The sequence below is a fragment of the Mauremys reevesii genome, linkage group 5 (assembly GCF_016161935.1).
Source record: "Mauremys reevesii isolate NIE-2019 linkage group 5, ASM1616193v1, whole genome shotgun sequence".
Lineage (NCBI taxonomy): Eukaryota > Metazoa > Chordata > Testudines > Geoemydidae > Mauremys > Mauremys reevesii.
In genome coordinates, this window is record NC_052627.1 from 746675 (window position 1) to 765174 (window position 18500).

General features: G+C 46.0%; 1 protein-coding gene across 10 annotated transcripts in view; it reads right to left on the reverse strand.

The window, feature by feature from the left end:
- The window catches only part of LOC120405616 (butyrophilin subfamily 1 member A1-like), a 73832-nt gene that overhangs the window by 2998 nt on the left and 52334 nt on the right, over nt 1-18500 (reverse strand). The gene's annotated exons all lie outside the window — the stretch shown is intronic.

Here is an 18500-nt window from a genome sequence, read left to right on the forward strand (position 1 = left end):
CAAATGTTCTGAAGTCTATAGAATGCAGTTGCTGCAAGACCAATTCTCGTAGATATCTCCTTCTGAATATTACCATCAGCTGATATGTAACTACCAAGATATTTAAAATTGTTCACCTCCTCCAATTCTACGTCACATACTACTGTCTTCGTCAGGCTGGCTGTTTTACTTTCATTGTTTTGCTCTTACCGGTGTGGATATTAAGTCCCACGCACCTTGCTGCTCTACCTACTCTATCAGTCTTCTCTTGGAGGTCCATCTGAGAGCTTGAAATCAGGGCGATGTCATCCGCAAAGTCACAATCTTCAATATGACCAGAGGGTCCCCATGCGATCCCTCTTGGCCTATCTTCGGTGGCTTTCCGCATCACCCAGTCTATAACCACAAGAAATAGGATGGGCGAAATAACACATCCTTGTCTAACTCCCGTTCTCACATGGAACCACTCGCTCCGCTGTCCTTCATGGCGAACACAACACTTATTATCGGCATACATATCTTTGAGGATGTTAATAACTTTGGAGGAATCCATATGTTTTAGGATATTCCAGAGAGATGGATGGTGGGCTATCAAATGCCTTCTCGAAATCAAGGTAGTTAATGAACAGTGTCGAGTTCCATTCAAGGGATTGTTCCATTATCATCGTAATACAAATATCTGATCAACGCATCCTCTCCCACTCCTAAATCCTGTTTGTTCTTCCCTCAGGATCTCTTCTACTGCTTGTCTTATTCTCTGTAACAGGACTCTGCAGAAAACCTTCCCGAGCACTGATAACAGGTTTATACCTCTCCAGTTATCACACAAAGACAAATCACCCTTCTTTGGTAATTTCACAATGATACCTTTCTTCCAGGCTTCAGGTACTTTCTCTTCTTCCCATGTCTTGTTGAATAGCTCCTCTAGAATCCCGGCACTCATATTCAGGTCGGCTTTTAGCATTTCTGCGGTTATTCTATCTTCGCCTGGTGCCCTATTTTCTTTTGTCTGTCTAATGGCCTCTTCAAACGTCAATCAAATCTCAGAAATTCAAAAAATCGTGGGTAGCCAGCCAGAGATGCCAAATATGACAAACAGGGATCAAAGCCGAAAGGAAGTCCCTGTTTCGATGGAGTCTCTGGTTAAACCCAAAAAACAAATAAAGATAGCGGTATGGAATGTTCGAACAATGTATGAAACAGGAGAACAGCATTAGTAACAAAGGAAATGAGAAAATATGGTATTAACATCCTTGGGATCAGTGAGATGAGGTGGACGGACACTGGTATGTTAACACTGGACTCTGGTGAGACAATTTTTATTGAGGGCGCACAGATGGATATCACCATGAAGGGGTGGGCATCCTTGTCGACAAACAGATGAGAAAGAGTTTGTTAGGATGGAGTCCTGTTACCTCCAGAATAATAAGAGCGAGATTCTTCTCCAGATATGCGAAGACCACCATCATCCAATGTTATGCACCTACTGAACAAGCCGAGGAAGAGGAAAAAGACTTGTTCTATATCAGACTTCAGGAAGAGATACTTAAGACCCCATGCCACGACATCCCTGATTTTGATGGGCGACTTCAGCGCTAAAGTCGGTTCCAATAACGACGGGTATGAAGCATGTATGGGGCGGGAAGGAGTTGGAGAGAGAAATGATAATGGTCATTTGTAGATTTATGTCTTGAGAATGGACTGGCGATAGGTCAACCGTGGTTAGAGGAAAGGATGGGAGAATATTGATAGAAGAGAAAGAACAAATTAATCGATGGGCAGAGCATTTTAGAGAGACTCTAAATAGACCAAATCCTGAAGAGGTAGTTGAAATAGAGGAAACAAGTTTTCAGATGGAGGTAGAACAAGGGCCTATCACAGGCGAGAGATAGAAGAGGCCATTAGACATACTATAAGTACCCTAAATAAATCTTAGGGGGCCGCTACTGGAGGGCATGGCCAGTGGCACCAGCTGCCAGGGGCCACTGAGCAGCAGCTGCTCTGGCCGCCCAAGGACCATTGCTTAGGTGGTCCCTGGGACCAGCTGCCCTGAGCCACTCCAGCAGTGGCTGGCAGCCAGTGCACCTGGCTGTGGGGGTGCCTGAACAACTGGCTGACCTCATTTGAAAAAAAGATGTTGAAAAACTGGAAGGGATGCAGAAGAGAGCCACAAAAATTAATTGAGGGCTGGAAAAAATGCCTGACAGTGAGAGACTGACTTATAATAATGGGATTATTCACACACTTAAAGTTAAGCCTGATTCTAGCTGAATTGGGGCCCTGATCTCCGGGCCTCAGTTCCTGAGTGTAAAATGGGAAAAGAAAGGGTTACTCACCTTGTGCAGTAATTGCAGATCCTCGAGATGTGTCCCTCTGTGTACTCCACTCTGTGTATTCATACCCCTGGGCCTCACATCAGAGATTTTAGGTAGCAGTTTCTGTTTGGCCCACACATACACTCTCCCCATCTTGTGCTCTGCATTAGGTCAATATAGCGCTGTGCAAACAAACTGCCCCCGGTTCCTTCTCTACCACAGAGCTCATAGGTAGAGTGCCAAAACAGATGGGAAGGAGGCAAGTAGTGGAGCACCCACAGGGACACACCTCTCGAAGAACCACAGTTATGGCACAAGGTGAGTAACCCTTTCGTCTTCTTTCAGTGGTGTCTCTATGGTTGCTCTGCTCTCAGCAACGCTGCAGCAGTACCCTTAATGGAGGGGTGGAGTTTCAGAGTCGAGTCTAGTACTGAGCATCAGACACTGGAATAAAATATAGCACCGGATGCAGGAGTGCCGGAACAGGGGGGATCAAGGGGTTAGGCCCGCCCCCAACTTTTTGGCAGCTGTAAGGTCAAGTGTGGGGGGATAGGAGTGAGCCGCAAGCAAGGTCTTGTGGGGAAGGAGGGGTCCATTTGGGGTTGTGGGGGGGGGGTTGGTGCACGGTCCGGGGCTTGGGGAGATGAGGTAGTGTGAGGACAGGGCCTTGGGGGGATTGGGTGGTGTGAGCACATGAAGACGGGGCAGTGGCGGTGCCTCGGGGGGGCATGGCATGTGGGGTGGAACCACAGTTCAGGGACCTGTGCCCCCCCCACACTTTTAAGGTGCTTTTGCTGAGTTGTGGGTGACTACGTGATGTTCAGCAAATGGGTGAGCAGATGTCCAAGTTTCTGCTCTGCACATGTCTGTGACTGGAACATTCTTGAGTAAGGTGGTGTAAGTAGAGAGAGATCTCCTGGAGTGAGTTTGACCTGTACAGGAAGGTTGAATGCCATAAGTGTGATAGCAATGGGTAATGGAGTCTGAAATCCATCTAGAGAGTCTTTGTTCAGAGTTTGAGGGTGGTTGAGTGAAGGGAACTCCTGAGCAGACATTCTGAGGATCTTTCCACTAGTCAAGGGAGTTTTTGACTGCTGAGGGCATCAATAGAAGTTTGTTTATACTGTGTGTGCCTGGTATGTATACTGTGCTGAACCATCACTGAAGGCAGTACTTGTGGAGTCTCACGTGATTTATTACAAAGGTGGCTGCTACCATGTGTCCCAGTAGTTGAAGACCAATTCTGACCAAGGTCTGAGGGTGGTCAAGATTAAGTTGTCTATAGTGTTGAACCTGCATAAGGGGAGGAAGGCTTTGGCGTCTGCTGCATCTAGGTAGGCCCTTATGAATTCCAGATGTTATACTTGAGTTAATATGGTCTTTTGAATGTCTACTTTTAGAGACAGTTGGAGAAATAGGTCCACAGTCTTTTGTGAGGGTGTCAAAGCATCATCAAAGGAGCATGCCTTGAGCAGGCAATCATCCAGATACAGGAATATTATCACTCTTTGTTTGCAAAGGAGCACTGCAACCACAGGAAGGACCTTTGAGAACACTCTGAGTGCAGACAATGAAAGTGGTCTTGTCCCAGAGTGAATACTAGAAACCTTCTGTGGATCGCGATATGGAAATAAGCATCTTGTAGGTCAAGGGTCGAGAACGAGTTCCTATGGTCCAGAGATGGGATTACTGCTGCCAAAGTAACCTTCTTGAAGCACTGTATCTTTACAAATTTGTTGAGTGATCTTAGATCCAGAATGTGTCTCCAATCACCATTCTTTTCAGTATCTGGAAGTACTTGGAGTTGAAGCCCTTCGCGCGGTGGTGAGTAGGAACTGGTTCTATAGAACCTTATGTTCAGAAGATAGCTTGTTTCCTGATGTAAAAGCTGCTCATGAGACGGGTTCCTGAGGAGGGCCGAGGTGGGGGGTAGGCAGGAGTGAGGGAGGTAAAATGGATCGAATATCCTGTGGAGATAATCTCCAAAATCCACTTGGTCCCAGTTTTGATGAAAAAGAGCAAGGCAGTTGCCAAACTAATGGTGATTTGGGGGTTTTTGCAGCAAATTAAAATGGGGGTGGTAACTCGGGGCCTCAGACAACACATCAGAATTCATTCATAGATGTAGATGGCTGTAATGTTGATGATTGTGGGGCAGTTGATCTTCTATTTATTCATTGTGTTTTCTGTTGGGGTTCATAATGCCTCTGGGGAGGAGAAAATTTATGAGGCTGGGATGTCTGTCATCTGTGATTTATTATATCTCCTTTTTTGTGCAGTTGCATAAATTCTCAGTGAATGCAAAGTGGCTTGTCATAAAGAGGTAGTTAAGGGTTAATGCCTCTTTTACCTGTAAAGGGTTAAAAAGTTCACCTAGCCTAGCTGACACCTGACCAGAGGAACCAATGGGGGAACAAGACGTTTCAAACGGAAGGAGGGAAGTTTCCTTCGTTTAGTCAGTTTCAGTTTTGGCCGGAGTGAAAAAGATCAAGGAACCACCCTCTTATCAGAGTAATAAGTTTTAGAAAAGAATAAATAGGTTTATGTTTATTTTCTTTTGTGAGTTTGTCTTTTGCAATTAGAGGAATAATCAAATTGGGAATTCTTTAGTGTACTAAGTTTTTGCCCAGGGGAACATCCTCTGTGTTTTGAATCTGTTGTCTGTGAGAGTAGCTGGTATGCTAATCGCTCCCAGAGGCTTTTTTTCTTTTACTTTTTTTTTCTTTAATTAAAAGTCTTATTTTTAAGAACCTGATTGATTTTTCCTTGTGTTAAGATGTAAGGGGATTGGATCTGGACTCACCAGGAATTGGTGGGGGAAAGGAAGGAGGATGGTTAAATTCTCCTTGTATTAAGTTCCAAGAGGTTGGATCGGTGTCCACCAGGAAATTTTTGAAGAAGTCTCTTAAGACTACCCAGGGAAGGGAGTTAGTACTTGGGAGTGGTGGCAACAAAACCAGATCTAAGATGGTAATTCAGCTTAGGGGTTCACATGCAGGTCCTCATATCTATACTCTAAAGTCCGGGTGGGGTGAAACCTACGACATGGCTCTAGAGTCTTTTAGTTTGTGGAGGATTCATCCATTTTTCTGCAAATGATTTGGATCCTTCAAATGGAAGGACCTCCACAGTAGACTAGACTTCCCTTGGAAAGTCAGAAAGGTGAAGCCAAGAAGCCCTCCACATGCCCACTGCTGTTGAGATGAAGCAGGCAGCTGTGCCAGCGGTGTTTAGAGAGGGGCCTGCAACAATGTCCTTGCAGAAGCTGCCCCTCAGCAATGATCACCTGAAGCTGCTGGGAGATGGTCAGTGAAGGTGTTTAATGTAAAATAATTGATATGGTTGTATTTCACCATAAGAGCTTGGTAATTAGCAATCCTAAATTGCAGAGACACCTAAAAATATGATTTTCAAGTTGTTTTAAGTTTTTGCCATAGGATGTTGTTTTAACACGGTGCTGTCTGCCATAGTTTTACAAAAGGTAGATATGGTTTTACAAAGGTAGATCTTGCCAAACCAACCTGATCTCCTTCTTTGAGAAGGAAACAGGTTTTTAGACAAAGGAAATGCAGTGGATCTAATTTACCTCGATTTCAGTAAGGTATTTGATACGGTTCCACATGAGGAATTATTAGTTAAATTGGAAAGATGGGGATCAATATGAAAATTGAAGGTGGATAAGGAACTGGTTAAAGGGGAAACTACAACGGGTCATACTGAAAGGTGAACTGTCAGGCTGGAAGGAGGTTACTAGTGGAGTTCCTCAGGGATCGGTTTTGGGGCCAATCTTATTTAATCTTTTTATTACTGACCTTGGCACAAAAAGTGGGTATGTGCTAGTAAAGTTTGCGGATGACACAAGGCTGGGAGGTATTGCTAACACAGAGAAGGACCGGGATGTCATACAGGAAGATCTGGATGTCCTTGTAAACTGGAGTAATAGGAATAGGATGAAATTTAATAGTGAAAAGTGCAAGGTCCTGCATTTAGGGATTAATAACAAGAATTTTAGTTATAAATTGGGGACACATTAGTTGGAAGTAACAGAGGTGGAGAAGGACCTCAGAGTATTGGTTGATCACAGGATGACTATGAGCCGTCAATGTGATATGGCCGTTAAAATCTAATGTGGTTTTAGGATGCATCAGGCACGGTATTTCCAGCAAAGATAAGGAGGTGCTAGTACCATTATACAAGGCATTGGTGAGACCTCATCTGGAATACTGTGTGCCGTTCTCGTCTCTCATGTTTAAGAAGGATGAATTCAAATTGGAACAGGTACAGAGAAGAGCTACTAAGATGATTCAAGGAATTGAAAACCTATCTTATGAAAGGAGACTCAAAGAGCTTGGCTTGTTTAGCCTAACCAAAAGAAGGTTGAGGGGGGATATGATTGCTCTTTATAAATATATCAGAGGGATAAATATTAGGGAGGGAGAGGAATTATTTAAGCTTAGTACCAATGTGGACAAAAGAACAAATGGATATAAACTGGACACTAGGAAGGTTAGACTTGAAATTAGATGAATGTTTCTAACCATTAGAGGAGTGAAGTTCTGGAACAGCCTTCCAAGGGGAGTAGTGGGGGCAAAAGACATATCTGGCTTTAAGACTAAGCTTGATAAGTTTATGGAGGGGAAGGTATGATGGGATAGCCTAATTTTGGCAATTCATTTGGCAATTAATCTTTGATTATCAGCAGGTAAGTATGCCCAGTGGTCTGTGATGGGATGTTAGATGGGGTGGGATCTGAGTTACTACAGCAAATTCTTTCCTGGGTGCTGGCTGGTGAGTCTTGCCCACATGCTCAGGGTTTACCTGATTGCCATATTTGGGGTCGGGAAGGAATTTTCCTCCAGGGCAGATTGGCAGAAGCCCTGGAGGTTTTTCACCTTCCTCTGCAGCATGGGGCACGGGTCACTTGCTGGAGAATTCTCTGCAGCTTGAGGTCTTCTGTCATAGGTTTATTCCCCACTTGGAACTTTAGCATCCACAAGATGGGGACCTGCATGGACTCCTCTAAACTAAAATCCTAGTTTAGATCTGCTTCTTGCTGCCACCAGTCAAGTTTTAAGTGTCTGACACACTCCTGTTCCCCAAAACTTTCCCTGGGAACACAGATTCAAACTTGAATCTCAACACAAAGGAAACAACCCATTTCCCCCCTCCCCTCTCCTACTGCTTAGGAGAGATACCTGGATTAAAATTCCTTGAAACAAAACAAAGACGGATTCACATTTCACCCCCTCCCCAACCCCTGAAAATCCACACAAGGGAAGAAATCAATCAAGTTCTAAAAGAAAAGATTTTATTAAAAGAAAGAAAGAAAGTACACTATCTCTGTAATACCAGGATGGAAAAATTTACAGGGTCTAACTTATAAGAACTGGAGAGGCTTTCCTCCCCTCCTTTCTCAGAATAATCAAAGTAACAGCAAACAGAAATAAAGAATTCTTCAGCAAACACACAATTGCAAATGTAGAAATTAAATTATAAGACTAGTCCGCTTTTCTAATACTCACTAGACTGAATAGAAGAAAATACTTCAGGAAAACTTGGAGATATGTCTGGCCTCTCTTAAAGCCAAAGACAGAACACAGAGCCAACAAGGAACACAGACGAAGACTTCCCTCCACAGAGATTTGAAATTATCCTGTCCCTTGATTGGTCCTCTGGTCAGGTGTTCGTCAGGTTACTGAGCTTGTTAACCCTTTACAGGTAAAAGAGACTTTAACCCTGCAGCTTGAGGTCTTCAAACTACAATTTGAGGACTTCAGTAACTCAGACATAGGTTAGGGGTTTGTTATAGAAGTGGATGGGTGAGATTCTGTGGCCTGAATTATACAGGAGGTCAGACTAGATGATCATAATGGTTCCTTCTGACCTTAAAATCTATGAGTCTATGAGTCTATGTTGATTTACAGCCTTGTCCTATCCTGATGAGCAACACTAGGGGCCCTCAAGAACTGGAGTCTGTAGGCTGCCACGGGTCCCGTATGGTCACTGAGGGAGTGAAAAGGGCATTGATGGGTGCACCCAAGGGTGTCGTACCAACTGCATGGATCATGTCTCTCATGGTGGTAAGATGGTTCTGCAGAGATTTCTGGGTGGGACAGAGAGCCTTCCAAGGAGACTGAGGAGAATTTGTCATCTTCATCTTCATCCTCCTCATCGTCACTTGGAAGAAGTGGAGCTGTCATGGATGCTGTGGGAGACTCCACTGGTACTGCATATACGTCTGGGCACCGAGATGTGGTCAGGACCAAGAACGTGTCTGTGCCGAATCAGGGTGACTCAGGCATCTCTGAAACCAGCAAGTCTTTAGGAAAATGAAATTCCTGTGATACCAGAATAGCAGGTGGTACCACTGAGGTAAGCTGAGTGGAATGGCTGATGTAGAAGAAGCTGACAGTAGTGGGAGACTTTTGCACTCTGATAAATGGCCAGTAGTGCTGTTCTGGTCTTCGGCAGAGTCAAAGTAGTGGTATCAAGGCCCTAGAGCACTATATCAGAGATGAACTAGAGGAGCTGGTTCTCTCTTTACCACCCCTTTCCCCTGCCCCAATGGTACCGAACTCCCATAGCCTGTGCCCATTGGGTTTTTAGGCTTACTGATGGTACCAGTACCCAAGGAGCCAGTTGTCTCGTGGGTACCCAGTTGTAGATCAGTCAGTACCAAGGTGGTTGATCTTGTTGAGGCTCATGTCTTTGTGGTAGATTCTCTACCCAATGACTTGTAGCCTGCTTTTTTGTGGCTTTTTGAGAGGAATCCAAAAATTTCCTCTTCAAAGCTGCCATAGAGTGTTGAGCCGAGAAATTAGGTGGATTCGGCCACTTTGGAGACTGTTGTATGGGGGTGGGTGGGGTGTGTGTCCCAGGGGCCAGGGTCAGAGGCTGAGCCGAGTGAACTTTCCATCATTAGTAGTCATAGTTTTAGTTCAAGGTTATTCCTAGCCCTTGATATTAATTTCAGGCAGAAAGTTCACTTTTTAGGCACGTGGGACTCTCCAAGACAGCGAATGCAGTGGGAATGTACATCACTGACTGGAATTGCTTCACGGTAGGAGAAGCAACATTTAAACCTGGAAGAGCCAGGCATACTTTGTCCAGGTTTCACTTCCTCAGAGGGAGGCGACAAGAAAGAACTGCGGACAGGGAGTTCGCTAGTCTTATAACAAAATAAAGAGGGGATTGTTTTATTGTCCTTTTTGGAGAAAAGGGAACAGAAGGGGAGTATTAACACTAACTGACTGAAATGCAATGAATGAACTCTAATAACTCAAAACAGAAAGTAAAATACACATGAGGTATTCTCAAATCGGAGGCTGCTGAGGCTCCATCTCAGGTCAAGGCGGTTGAGATGGAGCTGAGGGCAGTTTGCCTATGCAACGCTATAAAGCCCTAATGCAGGGCACGAGACAGGGACAGTGACTGTGGGGGCTGAACGGACACTGCTACCTAAAATCTCTGACCTGAGGCATAGGGGGCACAAAGCGGACAGGGAGCTGCAGACAGGGTACGTTGAGAGGGAGAGCAAGAGATACCTCTGCTGAACAGGTTACCAGGTCAGAGTACTAGCCATTGGTGTGAGTGAGTGTGCTCGACTGTTTGAATTTTAATTGTGATTCTGATTTCAGGTGACTTCAGTTTCAGTTACAGCAGCTGTGGCAGTTGGGACTGAGAGCCTGATCTTATTCCCTTGATTGCCTTTGATTGGCCTTCCCCAGTGTGACTCACGAGGGGGTGGGACTGACCTGGGCAAGCAGGCTTTAAAAGCCAGGGGCAGAGCGACCAGGGAGCAGAGTGGACAGGAGCTTCAGACAGGGAGTTTAAGAGGAGTTTGACAGAGGAGGCCTACGATGGTTAGGAAGACCCACAACACCTGTGCCAGCTCTGCTTCTGTCTCCTCCAACTGCGCCTGTAGCCACAGAGAGCACCTGAGCATGGATGCTTCTACCCAGATCCTGGTGTGGTTTTGCAGGGACTATAACTTGCAATTTCCACTTACTGATATCCAGGCTGGGGGGGCATCCAATGTGAAAGGTGCCTACTGGTGGAATCTCTCAGGCAGCAGGTGGGGGAGCTACAGGAGGAGGTGGCTGGGTTGAGAGCATCCGAATCCACGAGCAATTTCTGGACAGTGTCCATGTGGAGACAGCTGAGGTAGCTGTCCCAGTACGCAGGACTGCTGACACACCACTGGTGGAGGAGGAGATGGCTCAGGGTGGACACTGGCAGCTGGTTACTTCTGGCAGCGGGCAGTGCTCCACCCCTGCTCCGAACCCTCCTGCCGTGGTAATAGGTAACCGTTATGCTCTTCTTGGTACAGGAGGAGAAGCCTCGTACCCTAAGGCTGGGAGGTCTGCTGTCACCACTCTGAATAGTAAACGTAGGGTAGTGGTGGTCGGAGACTCTCTGTTGAGGGGGACGGAGGTGCCCATCTGTCACCCTGACAGTTCATCTCGGGAGGTATGCTGCCTGCCGGGGGCCCGTATCCGAGATGTTACGGAGGCATTGTCGAGGATTATCCAGCTCTCTGACTACTACCCCATGCTACTCATCCATGTGGGCACAAATGATACTGCGAGGTGTGACACTGAGCAGATCAAGAGTGACTACAGGGCTCTGGGAGTCTGGTGAAGGAGTTTGGAGCGCAGGTGGTATTCTCTTCAATTCTTTCTGTCAAAGGTAGGGGCCCGGGCAGAGAAGGATGCATCATGGAGGTGAATGCCTGGCTGCAAAGATGGTGTCATCAGGAGGGCTTTGGCTTCCTTGCCCACGGGATGCTTTGACGAAGGACTGCTAGGCAGAGATGGCGTTCACCTTTTGAGGAGGAAAGACCCTATTTGGACACAGACTGGCTAACCTAGTGAGGAGGGCTTTAAACTAGGTTCGATGGGGACAGGTGAGCAAAGCCCACAGGTAAGTGGGAACATGGAGACCTGGGAGATGGGTCGGAAACAAGAGGGAGCGTGGGCTATAATGGCAGAGAGAAAGGAGGGTCAGGGCAAAACTGTGAGGCAAGATCAAACCAGTATCTTAGATGCCTATATACAAATGCGAGAAGTATGGGTAATAAGCAAGAAGAACTGGAAGTGCTAATAAATAAATACAACTGTGACATTGTTGGCATCACTGAAACTTGGTGGGATAATACACATGATTGGAATGTTGGTGTGGATGGGTACAGCTTGCTCAGGAAGGATAGACAGGGGAAAAAGGGAGGAGATGTTGCTTTATATATTAAAAATGTACACACTTGGACTGAGGTGAAGATGGACATAGGAGACGGAAGTGTTGAGAGTCTCTGTGTTAGGCTAAAAGGGGTAAAAAACAAGGGTGATGTCGTGCTAGAAGTCTACTACAGGCCACCTAACCAGGTGGATGAGGTGGATGAGGCTTTTTTTAAACAACTAACAAAATCATCCAAACCCCAAGTTTTGGTGGTGTTGGGGGACTCCAACTATCCAGATATATGTTGGGGAAATAACACCGTGGGACACAGACTATCCAATAAGTTCTTGGACTGCATTGCAGACAACTTTTTATTTCAGAAGGTTGAAAAAGCTACTGCGGGGAAGCTGTTCTAGACTTGATTTTAACAAATAGGGAGGAACTCATAGAGAATTTGAAAGTAGAAGGCAGCTTGGGTGAAAGTGATCATGAAATCATAGAGTTTGCAATTCTAAGGAAGGGTAGAAGGGAGTACAGCAAAATAGAGACAATGGATTTCAGGAAGGCGGATTTTGGTAAGCTCAGAGAGCTGATAGGTAAGGTCCCATGGGAATCAAAACTGAGGGGAAAAACAACTGAGGAGAGTTGGCAATTTTTCAAAGGGATACTATTAAGGGCCCAAAAGCAAGCTATTCCGCTGGGTAGGAAAGATAGAAAATGTGGCAAAAGACCAGCTTGGCTTAACCACCAGATCTTGCATGATCTAAAAAATAAAAAGGAGTCATATAAAAATGGAAACTAGGACAGATTACAAAGGATGAATATAGGCAAACAACACAGGAATGCAGGGGCAAGATTAGAAAGGCAAAGACATAAAATGTGTTTAAACTAGCTATGGGAATAAAGGGAAACAAGAAGACTTTTTATCAATACATTAGAAGCAAAAGGAAGACCAAGGACAGGGTAGGCCCACTGCTCAGTGAGGAAGGAGAAACAGTAACAGGAAACTTGGAAGTGGCAGAGATGCTTAATAACTGATTTGTTTCGGTCTTCACCGAGAAGTCTGAAGGAATGCCTGACATAGTGAATGCTAATGGGAAGGGCTAGGTTTAGAAGATAAAATAAAAAAAGAACAAGTAAAAAATCACTTAGAAAAGTTAGATGCCTGCAAGTCACCAGGGCCTGATGAAATGCATCCTAGAATACTCAAGGAGCTAACAGAGGAGGTATGTGAGCCTCTAGCTATTATCTTTGGAAAATCATGGGAGACGGGAGAGATTCCAGAAGACTGGAAAAGGGCAAATATAGTGCCCATCTATAAAAAGGGAAATAAAAACAACCCAGGAAACTACAAGGGCAAGTCATGCCTGACTAACCTAATTGCCTTCTATGATGAGATAACCGGCTCTGTGGATGAGGGAAAGCAGTGGATGTGCTATTACTGGACTTTAGCAAAGCTTTTGATACAGTCTCCACAGTATTCTTGTCAGCAAGTTAAAGAAGTATGGGCTGGATGAATGGACGGTAAGGTGGATAGAAAACTGGCTAGATGATCGGGCTCAACGGGTAGTGATAAATGGTTCCATGTCTAGTTGGCAGCGGTATCAAGTGGAGTGCCCCAAGGGGTCCGTGCTGGGGCGGTTTTGTTCAATATCTTCATTAACGATCTGGAGGATGGTGAGGACTGCACCCTTAGCAAGTTTGCAGATGACACTAAACTGGGAGGAGTGGTTGATATGCTGGAGGGTAGAGATAGGATACAGAGGGACCTACACAAATTAGAGGATTGGGCCAAAAGAAATATGATGAGGTTCAACAAGGACAAGTGCAGAGTCCTGCACTTAGGGTGGAAGAATCCCATGCACTGCTACAGACTAGGGACCGAATGGCTGGGCAGCAGTTCTGCAGAAAAGGACCTAGGGGTTACGGTGAACGAAAAGCTGAATATGAGTCAACAGTGTGCCCTTGTTGCCAAGAAGGCTAATGGCATTTTGGGTTGTATAATTAGGGGCATTTCCAGCAGATCGAGGGATGTGATCATTCCCCTCTATTCAGCACTGGTGAGACCTCATTTGGAGTACTGTGATTGGAGCCTCAGCTCATCCAGGACCGTCCCTGAACAGCGGCAGGGCAGCTCCAGCAGGGCCCCTGAGCCCCTCCCCGCTCAGAGCCGCGTGGTGAGGGGGCGGGGTTGCGAGCTCCGGGCCGAAGGAGGGAGCTGAGCTCAGCCTGGAGCTCGTAGCCCCGCCCCCTGACCACGCGGTTCTGAGCGGGGAGGGGCTCAGGATCCCTGCCGGAGCCACGCTCCCCCGCTGTCCAGGGACGCTGCTGGATGCGCTGAGGCTCCGGGGGAGGGGCGGAGGTGGGGTCAGGCCGGGGCCGGGGAGGGAGCCTTGGCCGTTATCTTGGGGGCCCCTGTGGAGCCCGGGGCCTGGGGCAAATTGCCCCACTTGCCCCCCCTCTCTGGGGGGCCCTGCACTGCAGTGTGCTGCTCCTGCCCTCTGCCTTGGAGCTGCTCCCCAAGCCTCCTGCTTGCTGGCGGGGTGAGGGGGGAAGGGGCTAATGTAAGGGAATCCCCTCCCCCCCGCTCCTGCACTCGCTTACCCAATCTCCATATACAGCAGGGGGAACACACAACAGTCCTGGAGGGAGCTTCCTGGCAGCAGCTGAGGTGGATCTCAGCTTGCTGATCTTATTAACAAGGCAGTGTCCTTCAGACAGGGATCAGCTACTTAAAGGGGAAATGCACATCTCTCTCTCTCTCTCTCTCACTCACACACACACACAGTGTGTCTCTGCCATGCTGTCTCTCTTCCCTTCATTCCTTCTGCCTTGTAGATTGTGAGGCTACATTAACAACAATGAGTTAACCCTTGAGGGCTCAGCCAATTGCTAGTTCATCAAGAGAATACAAGATGTTACTGCTAGCAGTGGTGGACTGCACCTTTCAGAGGATCTGGCCTGAGCCAGTTGGAACTACTTGTTGTCATGCATAGGCTCATGTCAGGCAGTGCTGACTGTGGGGTACTGGAGACTGTGTTAAAATGACAAGTTTGCATTGTAAGTGTGAGGGGGCTCCTGGTCCTGCTTGAAGGCTCTGTCAGTGTGTGATCTGGGGCCTGAGCACATAGAAACACAGATTATTAGGGTTGGAAGGGACCTCAGAAGATCATCTAGTCAACCCTCTGCTCAAAGCAGGACTGATCCCCAAATGACCTCCTCAAGGATTGAACCCTGGGTTTAGCATGCCAATGCTCAGACCACTGAGCTATCTCTCCCCTACCCTTATGAATGGCCAGACCAGTGGTCCAGCTAGTCCAGTGTCGTGTCTTCCAACAGTGGTCAGTGCCAGAGGCTTTAGAGGAACGAACAGAACAGGTCAATTACCAAGTGATTCATCCCTGCCCAGTCCCAGTTTCTGGCAGCCAGAGGTTTAGGGACACCCAGAGCATGGGGTTGAATCCTGACCATCTTGGCCATTGATGAACCTGTCCTCCAGGAACTTATCTAATTCTTTTTGAACCCACTTATATTTTTGGCCTTCACAACATCCCATGGCAACAAGTTCCACAGGTTGACTCTGTGTTGTTTGAAGAAGAACTTCCTTTGTTTAGGTTAAACCTGCTGCCTAATAATTTTACCTGGTAACTCCTGGTTCTTATGTTGTCTGAAAAGGTAAATAACACTTCCTAATCACTCATGATTTTACTGATTTATATCATATCCCCCTTACTTGTCTTTTTCTAAATTGAACAGTCTTTTAAATCTCTTCTTACATGAAAGCTGTTCCATACCCTTAATCATTTTGTTATCCTTTTCCCTATCTATTTTTGAGATGTGATGACCAGACCTGCACACAGTATTCAATAAGTGGGCGTACCATGGATTTATATAGAGACAATATGATATTTTCTATCTTCTTACCTAGCCCTTTCCTAATGATTCCCAGCATTCTGTTTGCTTTTTTGACTGCCGCTGCACATTGAGTGGATATTTTCAGAGAATTATCCACAGTGACTCCAAGATCTTTCTTGAGTGGTAACAGCTAATTTAGACCCCATCATTTTATATGTATAGTTGGGATTATGTTTTCCAATGTGCATTACTTTGCATTAATCAACATTGAATTTCATCTGACATTTTGTTGCCAAGTCAGCCCGTTTTGTGACATCTCTTTGTAATTCTTTGTAGGGAGCTTTGGACTTAACTCTCTTGAGTAATTTTGTATCACCTGCAAATTTTGTCACTTCACTGTTTACCACATCTCCAGCAGCCGGTGTGCAAAGAGCCAGCCTAGACAAGGAGGCGAAGAGTTGTGCTGCTCTGCCATAAACTCACAGACTTTTAAGGCCAGAAGGGACCATCATGATCATCTAGTTTGACCTGCACATCGCAGGCCACAAAACCTCACCCACCCACCCACTCCTGTAATAGACCCATAACCTCTGGCTGAGTTCCTGAAGTCCTCAAATTGTGCCATGATGTGTTTGTTTGATTTAATATTCTCCTAAGTGAGTATTTGATGTTACTTTCTATTCTATCATTATTCCATACTTTCTATTATGGCTCCATATCTAGCTGGCAGCCGGTATCAAGTGGAATGCTCCAAGGGTCAGTCCTGGGGCTGGTTTTGTTCAATATCTTCATTAACAATCTGGAGGATGGTGTGGACTGCACCCTTAGCAAGTTTGCAGATGACACTAAATTGAGAGGAGTGGTAGATATGCTGCAGGGTAGGGATAGGATACAGAAGGACCTAGACAAATTAGAGGATTGGGCCAAAAGAAATCTGAGGAGGTTCAACAAGGACAAATGCAGAGTCCTGCACTTTGGACAGAAGAATCTCATGCACTGCTACACACTAGGGGCTGAATGGCTAAGCAGCAGTTCTGCAGAAAAGGACCTAGGGGTTACAGTGGACGAGAAGCTGGATATGAGTCGACAGTGTGCCCTTGTTGCCAAGAAGGCTAACAGCATTTTGGGCTGTATAAGTAGGGGCATTGCCCACAGATCGAGGGACATGATCATTCTCCTCTATTTGGCATTGGTGAGACCTCATCTGGAGTACTGTGTCAGGTTTTGGTCCCACACTACAAGAAGGATGTGGTAAAATTGGAAAGAGTTCATCAGAGGGCAACAAAAATGATTAAGGGGCTGGAGTACATGACTTATGAGGAGAGGCTGAGGGAACTGGGATTGTTTAGTCTGCAGAAGAGAAGAATGAGGGGAGATTTCAACTACCTGAAAGGGGGTTCCAAAGAGGATGGAGCTAGGCTGTTGTCAGTGGTGGAAGATGACAGAACAAGAAGCAATGGTCTCAAGTTGCAGTGGGGGAGATTTAGGTTGGATATTAGGAAAAACTTTTTCACTAGGAGGGTGGTGAAGCACTGGAATGGGTTACCTAGGGAGGTGGTGGAATCTCCTTCCTTAGAGGAGACAAAGCCCTGGCTGGGATGATTTAGTAGGGGATTGGTCCTGCTTTGAGCAGGGGGTTGGATTAGATGAACTCCTGAGGTCCCTTCCAACCCTGATATTCTATGATTCTGTTGTTCCTGCCAAATTTCTGGGGGGTTTTCCTTTATTAAGTTTAAAATGTAAGGTTAACTCCACAGTGCTGGTTTGCCTCCGCCTCTCCTCAGGGTAGGCATAGCCTAGCCAAGACATGGATCATTGCACAGTTCAAGCTTGTCTCTACTAACTTCTTCTCTTTTCTCCAAAAAGGACACTTATTCCCATCTTTAATACCACCTAAGAGACTGTCAGCCACAGGTGGGAGTGGGAGTTCCTTCTAAAGTCTTTCATTAAAGACAAAGGGAATAGGGGATGTCATTAAAAGAAAAATCTCATGTAATAATTTACATTTCAAATGCTTTACCTCTTTTTCCTTCTTTTCTGTATTTTTAATGAAAGGTTAAAAGATTTTTAATGGTTTTTGCGCCATGGCACAAAGCAGGTTGAGATCTCTGGATACCAAATCCCAAAGGGGTTTAACTCTGTTTCATGTTGAACGGTGCCATGGTTGTGTTGTCATCTTTAACTGTTTATTCCATCTAAATTACTACAGCAGTGCTGGGGTTCTGGAATCCATGCAATGTCGTCGTGTTACGTTAAAACCATACATGCACTTGCTGGAAGCAGGCATCTAACTTCTCTGTTTATGTGCTAGGAGCGTAACACTCATCAGCAGGAACTCAGACACAGAAATTCTCACTTCAGTCCCTAGTGTGTTGGACAAAGGGCAGTTATCACAATCATGGGGGCTTATCCAGTGTTTGTATTTATTGGGATAGAGAAAGTACATAATCTACTGGTGCACGGGTCACGGGTTCCCTGTCCCATTCCACAGAGGAGAGGAGCTGTTACAGCCCCAGCTAAAGAACCTGGCTCTGTAAACTGGCTCACAGGGGGCCTGTAACACACTCACAGTGGGTCACATCCACAAGCCTGTTTTTAATTTATCGTTATTAACAACAGTAGCAGTAATGGACACTCACGTATCTTTTCTTCAGTTCAGCTTGCTGAGCATCTAGGGGGGAGAAGGTGACATGTAAGATTGCAGTGTCACATTTACAGTGATATCACTCCTGTTAATGAATGTCACTGGGCTGTAATTACTAAGGCCCGGTGCACAGATAGCATATCTAGCTATGGTGGTTAGGGGTGTGATGTTTTACCCAAATAGTTATAGTGATACAACCCCTAGTGTGGATGCAATTACACTGGGACAAAGGTGCCTCATAGCGTTATAGCTTCTCCCCTTCCCCAGTGGCAATAGCTCTACTGGGGTAAGCGCCTTCATCCCTATCTAACAGCATCCACACCAGCCACCTGTGCTGCTTTCCATATCCTGGTAGGGTTACAGTGACACAGTGGTTGGATGTAGACAAGGACTATGTTTAAAGGGGGTGGATGGTGCCATCCCCCATCGCCCTACATGCTGTCAATGCCCTTTGGGTCTAACTAGCCTCACCAGCCCCATAAGTCTTGCTGGATGTGGAAGGGACCTTGATGAATAGCTCCTGCTCCTGGTTG